This window comes from Rhinatrema bivittatum, chromosome 5, assembly GCF_901001135.1.
Source record: "Rhinatrema bivittatum chromosome 5, aRhiBiv1.1, whole genome shotgun sequence".
NCBI lineage: Eukaryota > Metazoa > Chordata > Amphibia > Gymnophiona > Rhinatrematidae > Rhinatrema > Rhinatrema bivittatum.
In genome coordinates this window covers 29,116,459-29,131,307 of record NC_042619.1, presented here as the reverse complement: position 1 = coordinate 29,131,307, position 14,849 = coordinate 29,116,459, and the positions used below count along the sequence as shown (strand labels likewise).

The 14,849-nt window shown below is 42.0% G+C and overlaps 1 protein-coding gene across 1 annotated transcript in view; it reads left to right on the top strand.

Moving 5' to 3' along the window:
* Window positions 1–425: 425 nt before the first annotated feature.
* Window positions 426–14,849, top strand: part of GDPD4 (glycerophosphodiester phosphodiesterase domain containing 4) — a 161,614-nt gene continuing 147,190 nt past the window's right edge. The window contains exon 1 of the mRNA XM_029602177.1: window positions 426–554. The gene's annotated coding sequence lies outside the window, so the exon portion shown is untranslated. The remainder of the gene's footprint in view (window positions 555–14,849) is intronic.

Genomic DNA, 14,849 nt, shown 5'->3' with positions numbered 1-14,849 from the left:
CGTTGTGGTTATTTAATTCACTGGAATACTGCACCAAAAGGGCTAGGGATAGGGAAACAGAACCAGAAGATAGTGGGGTTTTTTTTTAGAAAGAAAAAGCCTAAAAAAAAAAAAAAGAAATCTTGAGCTTTTGAAACAAGCGAGTGAACTAACAAGCTATTTACCAATTTTATTTTAACAGACCTTGGCAGAGCTCGGTAATAAAAATACCAGGCGTATTTTTGCTACAGTCAATAGTCAATGTAAGAAACAGAACGGAAGCTCAGAGCAAGAACCTGTTACCACTGTCTACATAGCTGTATTTCTCTGGGTCTGGAGACTGGCACGCAGATGTACAGATTTCTGGGCTTCAGCTTAGTGATTAGAAAGTCCTAAGCCCCTCCTCTGTGGGATGGACCCATCCATCACCACCAGGCATCCCTAGGACCTTATGAATTACATGCAAGCCACAGCTCAGACCCGGGAGCTGCTTATCAAAGGTCAGAGCGTTCAGTGAATCAGGCAGCCGGAGGATAAATTATCCCCCCTGGGCGCTGAGCAGCAGATTTCAACAGGTGAGACAGATCTTACTCTGTGCGCTCCAGGGAAGGGGGCTCTCTCTACACAGGAAGGCAAGGCAGTTCCTTGATGTTTTAAAGTTAAATGCGGGGGGGGACGACGACGACTGCCTTCAGCTGGTTGCTAATTTTATATTCTTTTCCTATTGCAAAGGTTGTACTGTGACGGGGGGAGGGGGTGCATGCGATCCTTGCAGGGAATGAGAGTGGCGCGCTGCCGGCTCGGGGAGTCGCTCGCAGCGAGAACGGCAAAGGCTTTCAACAGACTTCATCCGGGAGCCGCCGCTTTTGCAACAAAAACGCCAGTGGACTAATGTGATCCCAAAAGGCGGGAAGGGTCAGAGGTCAGGTTTAGAATTCTATTCAGCACAGCTTGCTTGCTCTGTAGAAATGAGCTTTCTGTCATTACCCAAATGACTTGTGTTTTCTTTATGAATTTTGCAACCTTTGATTGGGCACCTAATTTCCTCCGAGCCCCGAGCGTGGTACAATAATGGGCATAACCGTACCTAACAAATCTGTTAGGTAGCAGCGATGCTGAACGTGGATGATGGGGGGGGAGGAGGAAGGGGTCCCTAAAGGGTCATATTTAACGTGCAGTAAGCCTACTGAAAAAAAAAAATACTTTGTTCTGCTCCCCCCAAAGGCCTCATCACCAGGGCATATAATCGTATTTCTAGCCCTCCTTGGATGTACGCAGCACTGTACAATGGTGTCAGGTCGGCACAGGACGCAGATGTTTTTTCAGGCAGGGAACTTATTTCTGCGGGAAGGAAGGGCACTGAGGTTTGGCAGCGGCCGTCTCTCGTCGCTGGACTTGTGCGTTGGTGATTCAGATATTTTTTACCCTCTGACTCATCCCCGGCGAGCGTGGGCATGGGGCGGCCAGCGGGAGGGAGAGAGAGTCTCTAGCAGGGAAGGAGAAGGAACGCAAGTGCATGCGTGAGGCTTGCGATAAGAAAGCTGTTTCCATAGTGAAATTATAAAAAAAAAAAGGGCTTTATGGCCAGCTTTCCATAGGCTGCGACTGCGCAGAACAAACTAGCGCTCTCTGAAATGGGAACAGCAGAGCATCTTTCCAGCAGTTGCCAATTTTGTCTTAAAGTCTGAAATGGGGTTTGCCACCCCCCCCCCCTCAGCAAGTCCATATTTTATTACAGGAGGACACCTTATTGTTTATCCTTAATATAGTTTCAACAACTCATACGAAATAAAATACAAAGATTAATGCTGTCGCATAAAAAGGGCTGTGATGTGTGACTGGTAAGGCTATAATGACTTATTCTCATAAAGCCCTGGGGCCGGCTTTACCATAAGTAATGAAATTGCTTGCATTCTTTGGAAAGAGTAATAAATCAAAGAACTGGGCAGAAACTCCCCTTTTTTTTTTTTTTTTTTTTTTTGCTGCACAAGATCCAACGTGAACATTTTTTGGGGGGTTCCTGGTGGAATTCTTCCTGCCCCTGAAGCTACAGGCCATCCAACCCTTGGCTTGGGCGAAAGAAGTGCCCCTTCCGGACTGGGCCGGCTAACTGCCCCGCGGGTCTGATGCTTAAATCTGACCCAGAGTAATTCAGCAATCTGTTCTGCTTGCTGGATACAGGTGCCGGGGAAATGGTGGGAGGAGGTGAGAGAAAAGAGATATCTAAGACTGAGAGATCTAGGCATCATTTTGGATAACACTTTAAAATCGTCGGCTCAGTGTGCTGCAGCAGTCAAAAAAGCAAACAGAATGTTAGGAATTATTAGGAAGGGAATGGTGAATAAAACAGAGGATGTCATAATGCCTCTGTATCGCTCCATGGTGAGACCGCACCTTGAATACTGTGTACAATTCTGGTCGCCGCATCTCAAAAAAGATATAATTGCGATGGAGAAGGTACAGAGAAGGGCTACCAAAATGATAAAGGGGATGGAACAGCTCCCCTATGAGGAAAGGCTGAAGAGGTTAGGGCTGTTCAGCTTGGAGAAGAGACAGCTGAGGGGGAATATGATAGAGGTCTTTAAGATCATGAGAGGTCTTGAACGAGTAGATGTGACTCGGTTATTTTCACTTTCGAATAATAGAAGGACTAGGGGGCATTCCATGAAGTTAGCAAGTAGCACATTTAAGACTAATCGGAGAAAATTATTTTTCACTCAACGCACAATAAAGCTCTGAAATTTGTTGGCAGAGGATGTGGTTAGTGCAGTTAGTGTAGCTGGGTTCAAAAAAGGTTTGGATAAGTTCTTGGAGGGGAAGTCCATTAATGGCTATTAATCAATTTTATCAGTAGCATGGGATCTTCTTAGTGTTTGGGTACTTGCCAGGTTTTTATGGCCTGGATTGGCCACTGTTGGAAGCAGGATGCTGGGCTTGATGGACCCTTGGTCTGACCCAGCATGGCAATTTCTTATGTTCTTATGAGAGAATTATAATACCTGCTACAGACATTTCATTAATAACAATCTGGAATGCATTACAAGCGCTGGAAAAAGTAATTGTGGGTCTTATTAAAGAAATAGTGGAAGTTAACCTGAGTCATAATGGTGCTAACCACCAAGGTGAAGGTGCTCGCCATTCGCTAAGGTTACCAGATGCCTCTCGGGCATCAGGGATATAGTCTGAGCCGGCCCGGGTTTTTAACATCTTTCTCATTGCACGCTGGAATTTATAGTCTTAATTTTCTTAAGCAGGGGCGAGTAAGTGTCTTACAAATAAGGAATTGACAAAAGCAGACCAGCGAGGGAGAAGAGAACCATAGAATGAGGAAGAGCACTTGACTCCAGCTGTCACCGACGTCTGGGGGGTTGAAAATTAACATCCATTGGATGACAAACAGAACAAAGAAATCTAGGGAGGTCTCACAATCCCTTCCTAGTCGGTGCCCCTCCCCAAGACACACCGCAGTGATATCAGAGGAGGTGCTGTGTGGGGTTACTCTATGGCTTCATGTCATCGGGGTCGGGCTGAGCCAGTCCTGGGGTTACCCCATTGAAGATTTTGGATTCTGCCTGGTGTTGGGATCTTGGGGGGGGCTCAACGATGGAGATCCTGGATTTCTTGAGAAGGGGATGGTGCGAGGGGAAATCCTGCTAAAGATTCCTAGCGAGGGGAAACTTGCCCGAGGTTTCCTGATGCTCTGGCAATCTCTGGCTGGTGAAGAAGTGGGATTCTCCGTTCAGGAGCAGGACCAGCTCCCAGGGAGTGTGTGTGCGTCTGCAGCACCCAGAGGTGGGGCAGCAGGAGTGTCTTCCTTAAGCGTAGCTGACAGAGAAGTCTCGGGGAAGGTCACCAGACCTGAGGAGGATTTCATTGGGTGCAGTGATTCTACCCTGCGTATTAAAAAGAGTTCAGCGGAGAGAGAGATCATCAGGCTGATTCAGGTATCATTAAGGGAGTCCAGAAGGCTAGGAAACTCCCTGGCAGCAGCCTGATCATGGGTTTGGAGTTGGAGAAAGCCCCCGCTTGCTGTTGAACTGTATATGTGACTGTCTGGAAATAAGTTTTCTGTCTGCTATTTTCCATTCTAATTTCCATTCTATAAAGACCTCAGTAAAACTCTGATATGGATAGGTAAACAAGAGGTTCCGCCCAGAAAATGAAGAACCTATTTTCCCGGACAGCTTGCACGGGCTGCGGTCGGCGCATGTGCACGGACTTGAAAAATCCGATACCCGTTGGAGCCAGGTGCCCGGGCTGCAGTCATTGTCTCTAAAGCCAGCCAGTAGGTGTCGCTGTTGTATGATGACCGGAACTCCCTTCCCGCAGCAATCCCCGGCCCGAAGGGAATGGAGAGCTGAATCTGAGGGAGGGAGCCCAGGTCCTCCCTATAGCAGGGCACAGTCAGCAGACTGGCACCATACTTTGCATTGCAAACACTTTATGTAATGCTGTAACACATACCCCAGCGAACATGAAGGGAGTCAATTTGCTTACTAATGATGTCACTGAAGACCGATGGCGTCTAGCCATCTTATTTATAGATCCCTTAAGCCTGAATTCTTTGGTCTCTGGTCTTTGACTCTTCTCTCACCCCTAGTGTGGAGTTCTAGTCTGAACTGGTTCTGGAGAGAGCTGGATCCTTTGCAAGCTGTGCAACCTTTTTATTTCTTTATTTCCCTGAAGTTCCCTCTTGCTGTTCTGGGCTCCCAGCTCAATGAGAAACGGCCTCTCCTGGGTTACAGCACCAGAAGCTTTTATCTGCTACTGCCCAGGGTTTCCCCCCTTACTTTTTTTTTTTTCTTTTTTTAATCATCCCCTTCCTGACTCAGCCCAGTCATCGCAGTGAAAGTCCTTGGCCAGAGGCCACAAACCGTGGCTCTCCCTCTGGAGCCCGGCTAGCCTGGCCGCTGGGTGTCGCCCTTGTGCGACGGCCGAGACTCCTTCCCCCTCCGCAGCATCCCCCTTGCCTTGGCGAGCCCAGGGAGCAGTTATCGGACGCCGGAATTGAGACGAGCTTCTGCGCCCGGTCGCTCTGAGCGGTCCGGCGGGTCCACACCTTCCCCCCTCGCCAGCCTTGATGCAACGCTTCGGTTTTTCTCGAGGTCCTCGTAACCCCCTAACTGGCGCGGGTCACGGGGTGCAGACTTAAGCAGGAGAAGACCATCCTTGAATCAGAGCACGGTTTTAAATATCGCTCTCGGTGGGCCATCGACGGGAGCTTGCAGTTCTTTTCTAAGCCCATGTATTTGCCTAGACTCCATTCTGGGGGCCGACTGTGCTTCCTGAAGCTGAATAAACAAATGGGGATGCTGAACCCACAAGTAAAATCAGTTCAAAGAACATCCACAAAATAGCTAAGAGACCAGGTTTGGATTTGGTTAACAAATTGTTTAAAGGCGCAGGATATTACACCGAAAGAGGTTGGAAAGGAAAAAAAAAAAAAGAAAAAGTGCATTAGCAATAATAATAGTGAAAGAAAATTACAAAGAAGAGAGAGGAGAATTACAAGGACAATTCCCTTCCTCTCTTACGCCATCTCGCTTGCTCTCTGGTTCAGATTTAGATGCAGAAAACGTTATTGGCACGACAGTTTGTACGTGAGGCCAGAGTGATGCATAAATCTCCTGTCCCATCATCTCTCTCTCACTCACTCTTATAACATTTTCACCTTCTCCTCCATCTCCCTTCCTCTCTCTCTATTCTCTTTCTCTCCCTCTGGAAGCTTCCGGCGCTGCTCCTGACAGATACAGGCTCCTACATCGCTCCCAGCAGGGTTATTTTTTGGCATTGGGGTGGAGCTGAGGGTGTTTGCCTTGGTATGGGGACACTTTAGATGGATGGGTGGAAGGATCCCAGGGCAGCCATATGAAATTAATACAGCTACTGGGAAGGGGAGGGGGGGGACAGGACCCCTCTGGTGATCCACAACACTTTATCCCTATTTTGGGGAGGTTTTGAGGGTGGGGGTTGTAAGGCTCGATAGGGACAGATAGAGGATGGGAGGTTTAGAATTGAGCCACAAGCCCCTTCACTTCATTTTGTTGTTGTTTTTTGACAGCACTACTTTCTCGGATATCTTTGAAGATGTCTGGGCATGTAGCTAGTTGCCCGGCCACACAAGGCCTTAGGCTGGGTAACTTTAGATCAGCTCTGAAGCAGATAACTCAACCCCTGCCCAGGAAGCCCCTTTTTTATCTGGTTAAATTATAGCTGTATAGCTACTTATACAGCTATAATTCTGCCAGATAAGTGGCTAAACATGCCAGATTTGTTATTAAGATGGATAACTTTTGAGTTATCCCTCCATTGGAGCTCCGATGCCAGCGTCCGGAAGTGGACTGCATAATTCCCTACTGACCTGATACCTTGCTGTATCTGGAGGAGTTCATTGGCCGCAAAGGTGGTACGGCCTGGATCATCGACGATGAGGCAAAATTCTGTCAGGAAGCAATCCAGGTCCGAGAGGAGGGGAGTCATCTCTTTCCCAAAGGGGGGAGGCCCAAGCCAGGGCAGACCCCTAATCTGGGACAAGATATAGGTCACCTTGGCCTGTTTTGTATCTGATAACGGTGGACCCTGGTGCTGTGGTGTGGTTGGCGCAACCTAGTGGGCGAATCCGTTAAGCCCACACTGATGCTGGCGGATGCGCCCTGCGGTGGGATAGGCTTGAGCTTTGCCTATACCAGCTGCCTCTCCCGCAGGTTGAGCCCTTTGGTTGTGGTGGCCGTCAGGTCTTTGCCACAGAAAGTCCAAGGCCAGGAGAGGGGTGGGGCAGGCAGCAGACAATGGAAACCTGAAGACAGGCCAGAGGTTGGGACAGGCAGCAGATAGAGCAAAGACAGGTCCATGCAGAAGGTCAGTCCATGCAGCGATCAAGAAGTGGTCCAGGTCCAAACCAAGGTCAGAAGCCAAGAAGTCAAGTTGAGGAAGATAAGACAAGGGCCAAGACAGGATAGAACTGGAGAACAAATAGGCAGGGCAAGGACAGGAACACGGCAGGAGGGAGAACACTGGAGCATGGAACACGATGAAGAGACCAGAACATAGTAAAGAGAGCAATACGCACCGAGGAGCCAAGGCACGTCACGAGACCTGTTGCTGCGGCAAGAAGTGCAGTGCTGGAGAGGTTCATGTACCCGAAGTGGATGATGTCATCAGAGCACAACTCCTCTGGTTTCTTGCCAAGATGCCTATCTATCTATATGTGTTCATGCCTAAGGCCCGCCAGCATGTGCATGCCCAAGGCACATGCTGGCGGGATCAAAATGGCGACAATCATTGGCAGCATTGTGCCGTGCCGAGGAGTCGGGAGTCTGGTGAGCAAGGCGGCTCGCGGGGATGTCCTGCGGGCTGTGGAATGTAACACTTTATACACAGGACACTCCTTGCTTCACTGTGTGTTTCTTTCTGACACCATTTAGCCATTCTAGAAAATTTTAACTGTATGTTGATAGTTTTTATTGATTTTCTTTTTTTTTTTAATTATGTTTATTAATGTGCGAACATGCGAGACAAAGTCAAACAGTAAATAACAGAGTATGAACCTCATAAAAGAAAATAGTTCCGAAATTACAATTCTTACAATACAACTTTTGTAATATTTGCTATCCCCACCTTTACCAAAGAAACCCAGTGCTTGGCAGTACAACTCACCCAAGCCATCCATACCTCTTACACTCAGACTCACACACGTTCCACGCTTCCTCAACTGACTCAGATTTGTAATAATTTCTCCATTTTAAGCAATAATTTCTCTGCACCAATTAGGACATGTGCCCCTGAAGATCTTGACATTTTAACTTTTCCATCACAGAATAAATCTGCACTTCAGATTTCCAAGAGCGATATGTAGGCAATATATCTGTATTCCAGCAAAATAAAATGACACTTATAGCAATAGTAAAGGAAATACTCAATATTTTAATACTTCCTGCTGGAAGAGACAAAGAATTCTCAAACCAATGCAGATAGATCATTTTACTGTCCCAAGGAACTGTCCTTGTCAACAAACGCTCCAGCAAGGCTTGCATTTGCCTCCAATGAGACTGCAATTTGGGACATGCAGTTATCATATGACACAGCGTTCCACACTGGTAATTACATTTCAGGCAATTATTTGAATCCCACAGCTTCATTCTAGCATCTCTTTCTCTTGTTAGGTATATCCTATGTAATAACTTAAATTGAATCTCACTCAAATTAGCAGGTTGAAGATATCTGTACACTGCAGCAAATGCAGCTTGAATGACCTCAACATTTAACAAGATTCCAAGATCCGTTCCCCACCGATGTTCTAATTTACACAACTGTTTGTCGTCTTGTTGCTGTCTGATATGCCCGACCCATATTTTCAGCTTATTAAACTTAGATATACTTTCAAGAAAAGTTTAATCATCCATAAATTTCAATAAGGTCCCCTTTACAAACCGAACGACGGTATATAAAACGCGATAAATAAATAAATAAATAAACTTAAACAATAATGCCTAGCTTGAAAATGAGCAAATAAACTATTTCTAGCAATAACCCTATTTTCCTGCAACTGCTGGTAAGTGTAAATCTGGGCAAGTTCAGGATCTTTACTTTGTCCCAGACAATAATAGACCTTGTTGTTATTCAAGTCTTAAAATTGCCATGGTCCATTCCCCTTAGAAAGTCTGGGTTGCCCAGCAAAAATGTAAACAGAGAAATACTATGATCAGTTTATTGTAAACCCCTCCACCAAGCCATTCCTTCCTCAATGCTGGAAACCATAATCCCCATGCTCCTCTGGTAGGTAACTTCAACTTGCAAAATGTAAGACGTTCACTGAGTGGTAAGGTCGAGCCAGTTCCCCTAATAAACAATCAGCATCAAATTTGCTATTAAGGGTGACCCAGTCCTGTATATAGCATATCAAAGAAGCAATGTTGTATATTCGTAAATCTGGGAGAGCCAAACCTCTCAGATTTTTAGATTTACTTAGTCATATAATTTATTCTAGGTCTTCCTTTTTTCCATATGAACGAAGTTACTAAGGATTTATATTTTTTTTTAATTCTTGATCTCTGACCCACAAAGGAAACATTTGTAGGCTGTAGAACAGTTTTGGCAGTATCACCATTTTCACAATGACATATCTACCTATTAATGACAATGGATATGACAACCATCTATCCAAAAGGGTGGCTATAGCCTCCACTGCTTGAGTAATGTTTTTCCTATAAAGTTCCTTTTCCGTGTGAGTCTGTGAGTCAACCACACCCCCAAGTACCGCATGGAGTCTATATTCTACTTGAGGGGGAAGGAATCTCCCCATTTATCTCTTTGAGAAGAATCAATTGGAAAAGCCTCAGATGTATCGTGATTTATCTTGAGACCTGAAAAGCCCCCAAATGTCTCCAGTGTCTGTCTAATTTTGGGACTCATAGCTTAGGGCACAAGAACACTGCAATTCAGCAAGAGGTTTAAAATTTAGTTTATTTGGCTTTTTCAAAAGACAGACAAAGACAAGTGTTCTTGTGAGATGCAATCTGCCCTCTATCTGTAATAAGTAGCATCTCAATGAATTTCTGCCCTGCTCTGACTTATATAATTAAAATCCAACATTCTCGAAGCTTCCAGAAAAGTGTAACCGCCCACAAACACATGATACTGTTTGTCATGACATTCTATCCTGTATAGGAAATGCTTGTGAGGACCTCCCTCAACTAAGAATTCTTCTAACCCTGTTCCTCCTCCCAATGTAAACAAGTTCCTGTATCATACTGGCTTTGATGCAAGTATTCTCTTCTGTTCTTCTGTTGTTCTTCTTTGTTTATTGTAAATAACTCACAGTCTGGGTCTTGAATAGAGCTAGGTTTCAATTTTGTAGGTTGGCACCAGGGTTCATTCAATTTGGTTTCAGGTCATTGAAACCAGCATTTGCAAGATAAAGGCTTGCATCCTGATTTCCCTGCAGAACGAGTATCCCTGCACTGTGAAGCAAATGTGGCCATCAAAATAGGCCTCTCCCTTGTTGTTGCCAGCAAATCTGTCTCAGAGATTCTCTGCAAGTCATTGATGCCTTCCTGGCCTGTAATTATAAGCTTTGCAGGATTTACCAGTTTCCCAACTCTTCTGCATCCTTTGAATCTGTGATAGTCAGAAAGTCTCCCAAAGTTCATTCACCTCCGACAGGCCAGTACAGCAGAGGAGTCTGGGTATTCTTGGTTATCTTACTCAGACATATTCTTCATTTCCCTCTATGGGACACCTTAAAATGGATAGGTGTCACATCAATCAGTCTTCGATGAAAAGCCATGACAGAGGAACTTAAAAATGTAGCCTAACCACTAACCTTGGTATTTATCAGGTGTAGTGCATAGGTGTATGTCCCTCTAGATTCTTAATTAATATGAAGGATGCTCCCACAAGCATTCACTAGTTAATCAAAAAATAACATCAAAACTAATTTCACTAGGTAACTATTAGCTCTATAATGGAGCTATACAGATACCTGCATTATAAAAATGACCTACTTCATAACAACATGATCACATATGTTATCTTTCAGAATCAAGTAAGTACATAATAGTGGTATAACATGTAAAGATAAGTACACAGAGAGACTAGTATGAAAGTACTGTGTTTTTCATATAATACTAGGTATTCTGGGCAAATCTTTTCAATGAATACTGTTGTTGTGAACAACTACCCAGGATAATATTCATTAAAATGGCAAACAGGGATATAATCAATGCACCTTACCAGAAAAGTAAAGAAACCAATAACATAGAAGAAAACCAAGAATCTATAGAAAAAACTCATACTGTGTTGTGCATACATGATGTAAAAGTGTTGCAAAGCATAAGACATATTCTAGTCATATGCTGTAGTGATGGAAGATCAAATACAAAACATATGCATGATAGACAAAGGCATAGCAAAAGTCTGAAACATCATACTAATTCTGTAGGGTATGTATAGTACTATCCAGTATTATGACAATAAACTGTAGCAGTGAAAGCACTCACTGTATGAACTGTCCTAATTCACTTGTGGCAGTCATATATCCAAGAGATAATACAGCTGTGTAGGGCAAGTATTAATTATTAAGGTAGATGATGGCTAGTAATACTGCTTCGTCTTCAGATACTTCTAGGGGAAATGGGGCTCATACCCTTCTCAAATGATGGTAAGTCTAAATATATTGGGGATAATCATAACAATAGATGAAAGCTAACTCTATGAGAAAGTCTTTAACATATTATGTGAACTACTTTACAGAATTGATAAACCATCAGTGTAAGATTTTACACAGGGAAGGAAGGAATGTCATATAAATAAAAGACAGAAATAAGGAAAATTATATCTTCCCCTTTGGAATCCTAAATAGAAACCCACTAGCTTATAAGTCACAGATAGAGTTTATAGTGAAAGGACCAAAATAAAAAGAAAAGAACAATGAGCAATTAATATGCCGAAAGATATAGTAATAGAATATTACAGATCCCTATAGCAAAGCTCCTCATGTGTAAGGTACGTATTTGTTTCAAGGAGAACAGTAATCTTTGTGAAAGAGAGTGAAACAGTCATTAGGTAAAATCTAGTAAATAGTGTCATAAGAAAAGATATTCAAAGAAGGGTTCAGCAAAAACATTAGAATAAGAGATAGAATATTGAGATATTAAAGATCAGCAAAGTGATTATCCTAAGTGCAAGCTGCAAAACCAAAGAATAGAAATAGCTCACAACCTAGGCTGGTGTGGAAGAGAAATATAAAGAGATCTCCCTCTTGAACCCTGAATTATCATATTTGAATCACAATGAAACACATCACCCTCTATGTGATCAACGCAGCTTCCATAGATAAAGATAGGAAAACCTAGTACATATGCATTTAACTGAGTCTGCATATAAGTATTATAAAGTCTAAGACTGGAAAATATTACTTAACTTGGAACATACAAACTAATAAAAACAGCATCACTTCAAATAATATTATTAACTTAAACACCTAAGTGCTGACAGAGAATGAAAAAACCTAAATTCTGCATAAAGTCATTCCCACAAAACATAAAAAAACAAATATCAGATATAAATTGTAAGCCTTGCAGTCCATATAATATGTAAGAAAGTCTGTGACCATAATTTCTGCATTCAGGGCGTATATAGTTCTTTTAGTAGGATTCAGTGATGATGTCAAGGCAGAATCTCTTAGCTCCTTAGATTGGATGCATGTGTATGAATTCAAACCTAAATAAAAGTGCAACAAATCCGATTAAGTAGTAAGAAAATACTTTTATGTCACGTACTCCCTATATTTAAGTTGCCAAATAATCCCCACATTATTTCAAAACATCATGCAATGGTCCAGACCACAAATATAAATACGCAAACTGTACATTAAAACATATATGTCACAGCACTGACCACATAATACATTCATTCATTCATTCCTCAGTTTCCACATGTAACATAGAACAGACAACATGTCAAACGTTTGAGCTCAAAAAAGAAAAACGTATTTTAAAAATATAAAAAAATTGGATCGATCCACAAAAGAAAACAAAAACTCAGAATGAAAATTAAAATAGATCTATTCAAAAAATTGAAAAGGAATCAAACTGGAAAAAACTGATCTTCATCTCCCATAGCATAGAGACAGATGCGCTTTGTGCTTTGGTACCCTGGAAAGAAATCTAATATATAACAGTTAATATAATGTTTAAAATAAAAATTAAAAGTGACATTACAGGTTCCTTAAAAGTCAAACTACTGTTATACCTTAATTCAGCAAAAAAACAGTCATAAAGCTACTTTCCTTTCTCTGATGGTCCACCCCTAGGAGGCGCTGTCCCCTGTGATAAGAACTACTTCCTTTTACAAATCTAAAATCTCTTTTTGTTTTCCTATGCTTGTAAACTCCTAACTCGCCTAAAGAAAAACTTAAAACAAACAACTTTACACTTAATTAGAAGTCATTCTATTTCCATCCAATATGCATATGTTCTACAAAGTTCTTACTACCAAATCCTGCAAATACCCTAAATAGAAATACGAATCATTTCCAAAAGCACAGACATATCAGCTAGGAGTCCAGAAGTCTGCAAAATAAAAGGATGGCACAGACTAATATGCATTAACCAAAAGTTTTTCTTACTGGCACATGACTGAATAATAGACAATGCTGCTTATTTCTCTGCTGTTCACCGTCTCACAATCTTTCTCCTTTACATATCGTCGAAATCGTCCACAATACAAAGTCCAATACCTGAACTCCCATCAAAATAAACCACCTAATTCATTCCCTTACGTCTAAAAGTTAGCAGCTAGTGAGATATAATCAAAACTAAGAACTAACGTAATTAACACATATTGCCGCAGAAAGGTCATGCATATTAGTGCCTTCCGTTTATTTCTGACCTGTGTTTAATTTAAAATAAATCATATCTTCACACAATTTTAATGCAACCTACTTATATCTTTTCTCTCCTTTTACCCAAAACAGTCTAAATTTCTCAGCACACAGCCTTCTGCATATTCCTTAATCTCTTCCCTCTTTAACCTTACGTCATCTCTCATCCCTAATATTCACTTTCCTCATACTTTCAACACAAATTTCTGTTTTCACATTAAACAGATCAATTCATTAGTCCCTCTTCTATCACCTTTGCACTCTGTCCTATAACATACTTAAACCTCAAACCTTTCAGCAGAACTGTAATATCCATTTTAAAAGTGACTCACTCCCAGGTGTTTTTTTTTTCCTTTCTTCTCAACCACATTCCTAAGGGGGGGTCACCTCCTCTCCCGCCAAACAACTGTTACACTCAATGAATAGGTTTGTTAAGTGATAAAACCCTTAAACAGATCATTTCATTAAAATAAAGTTGCTCTCTTGTAGTATATCTATAGATTGTTTTCCTTTCTATCTCTCTGCCTATACCCCTGACCAAAGAACAAAACCATACATCCCTCTCCAATGATAAATCAAATCTAATTATAAATGGCTTTAAATAAACACAAGTTCATGCTTTAGTTCTTACCAAATGAAATGAAACACAATGCACAATAAACTCTCGGTAATCACACAATTCTAAAAACTTAGATGCAAATATGAGCATCTCTGCATTAATGGTAGGAAATAAAACCAAAAACTAAAAAGCTTACTGAGCTGGTTATTCTTTTTCTACGTTTACAGTGAACATAAGAGTCCTTGTGGCCAGCCATGGCTACATCAGTCAGCCCTGTACCTTGAGGGGGAGGGGGGAGAAGCAAAACACCAAAAAACTGAAAAACTTCATTTCTCTGGTTAATGATACCCTAACAGCAATCACGCATTAACTCCAAAGCAAACTTAAATATGAACTGATAACAATAAATCTCATAGACTAAAATAAACTGGAGGCATTTATGTACCTCTGATCACAGACAGCTGTAAACTATAATATCCAGCCATGCAGTTTCTAGTTTTAAAAGCACCGCATTTGTTTTTGTTTAACAACTAAACTTTGGTAAAAATCCACTAACGAAAAACACCTTATCATACTAATTATAAAACTTTCAACTTACCAATTGTATCTTATTCCCTCTTTCTCCTTCTGAATCTACACACTTACAACAGCCGCTCCCCCGATGTAAAGTAAAAGTGAAAGTGAAACTGCTTGAGCGCAAGCCATGCGGTCTAAGAACAAAAGACCCCAGACTGACTAGTGCTGGCTACCCCTCTGTTTTTCAACTGTTCAATCTGAAAATACCAGAACTTAAGTTAGATTTTAATCAAATCATCAACTCATGTCCTGTCTCCCTAACATATATTAAAGAACAATTTGCAAAAAGTATTCTAAACCTGATATAACACACAAGCTATATACACTGTACAACAAATAAAATAAAAACATTGC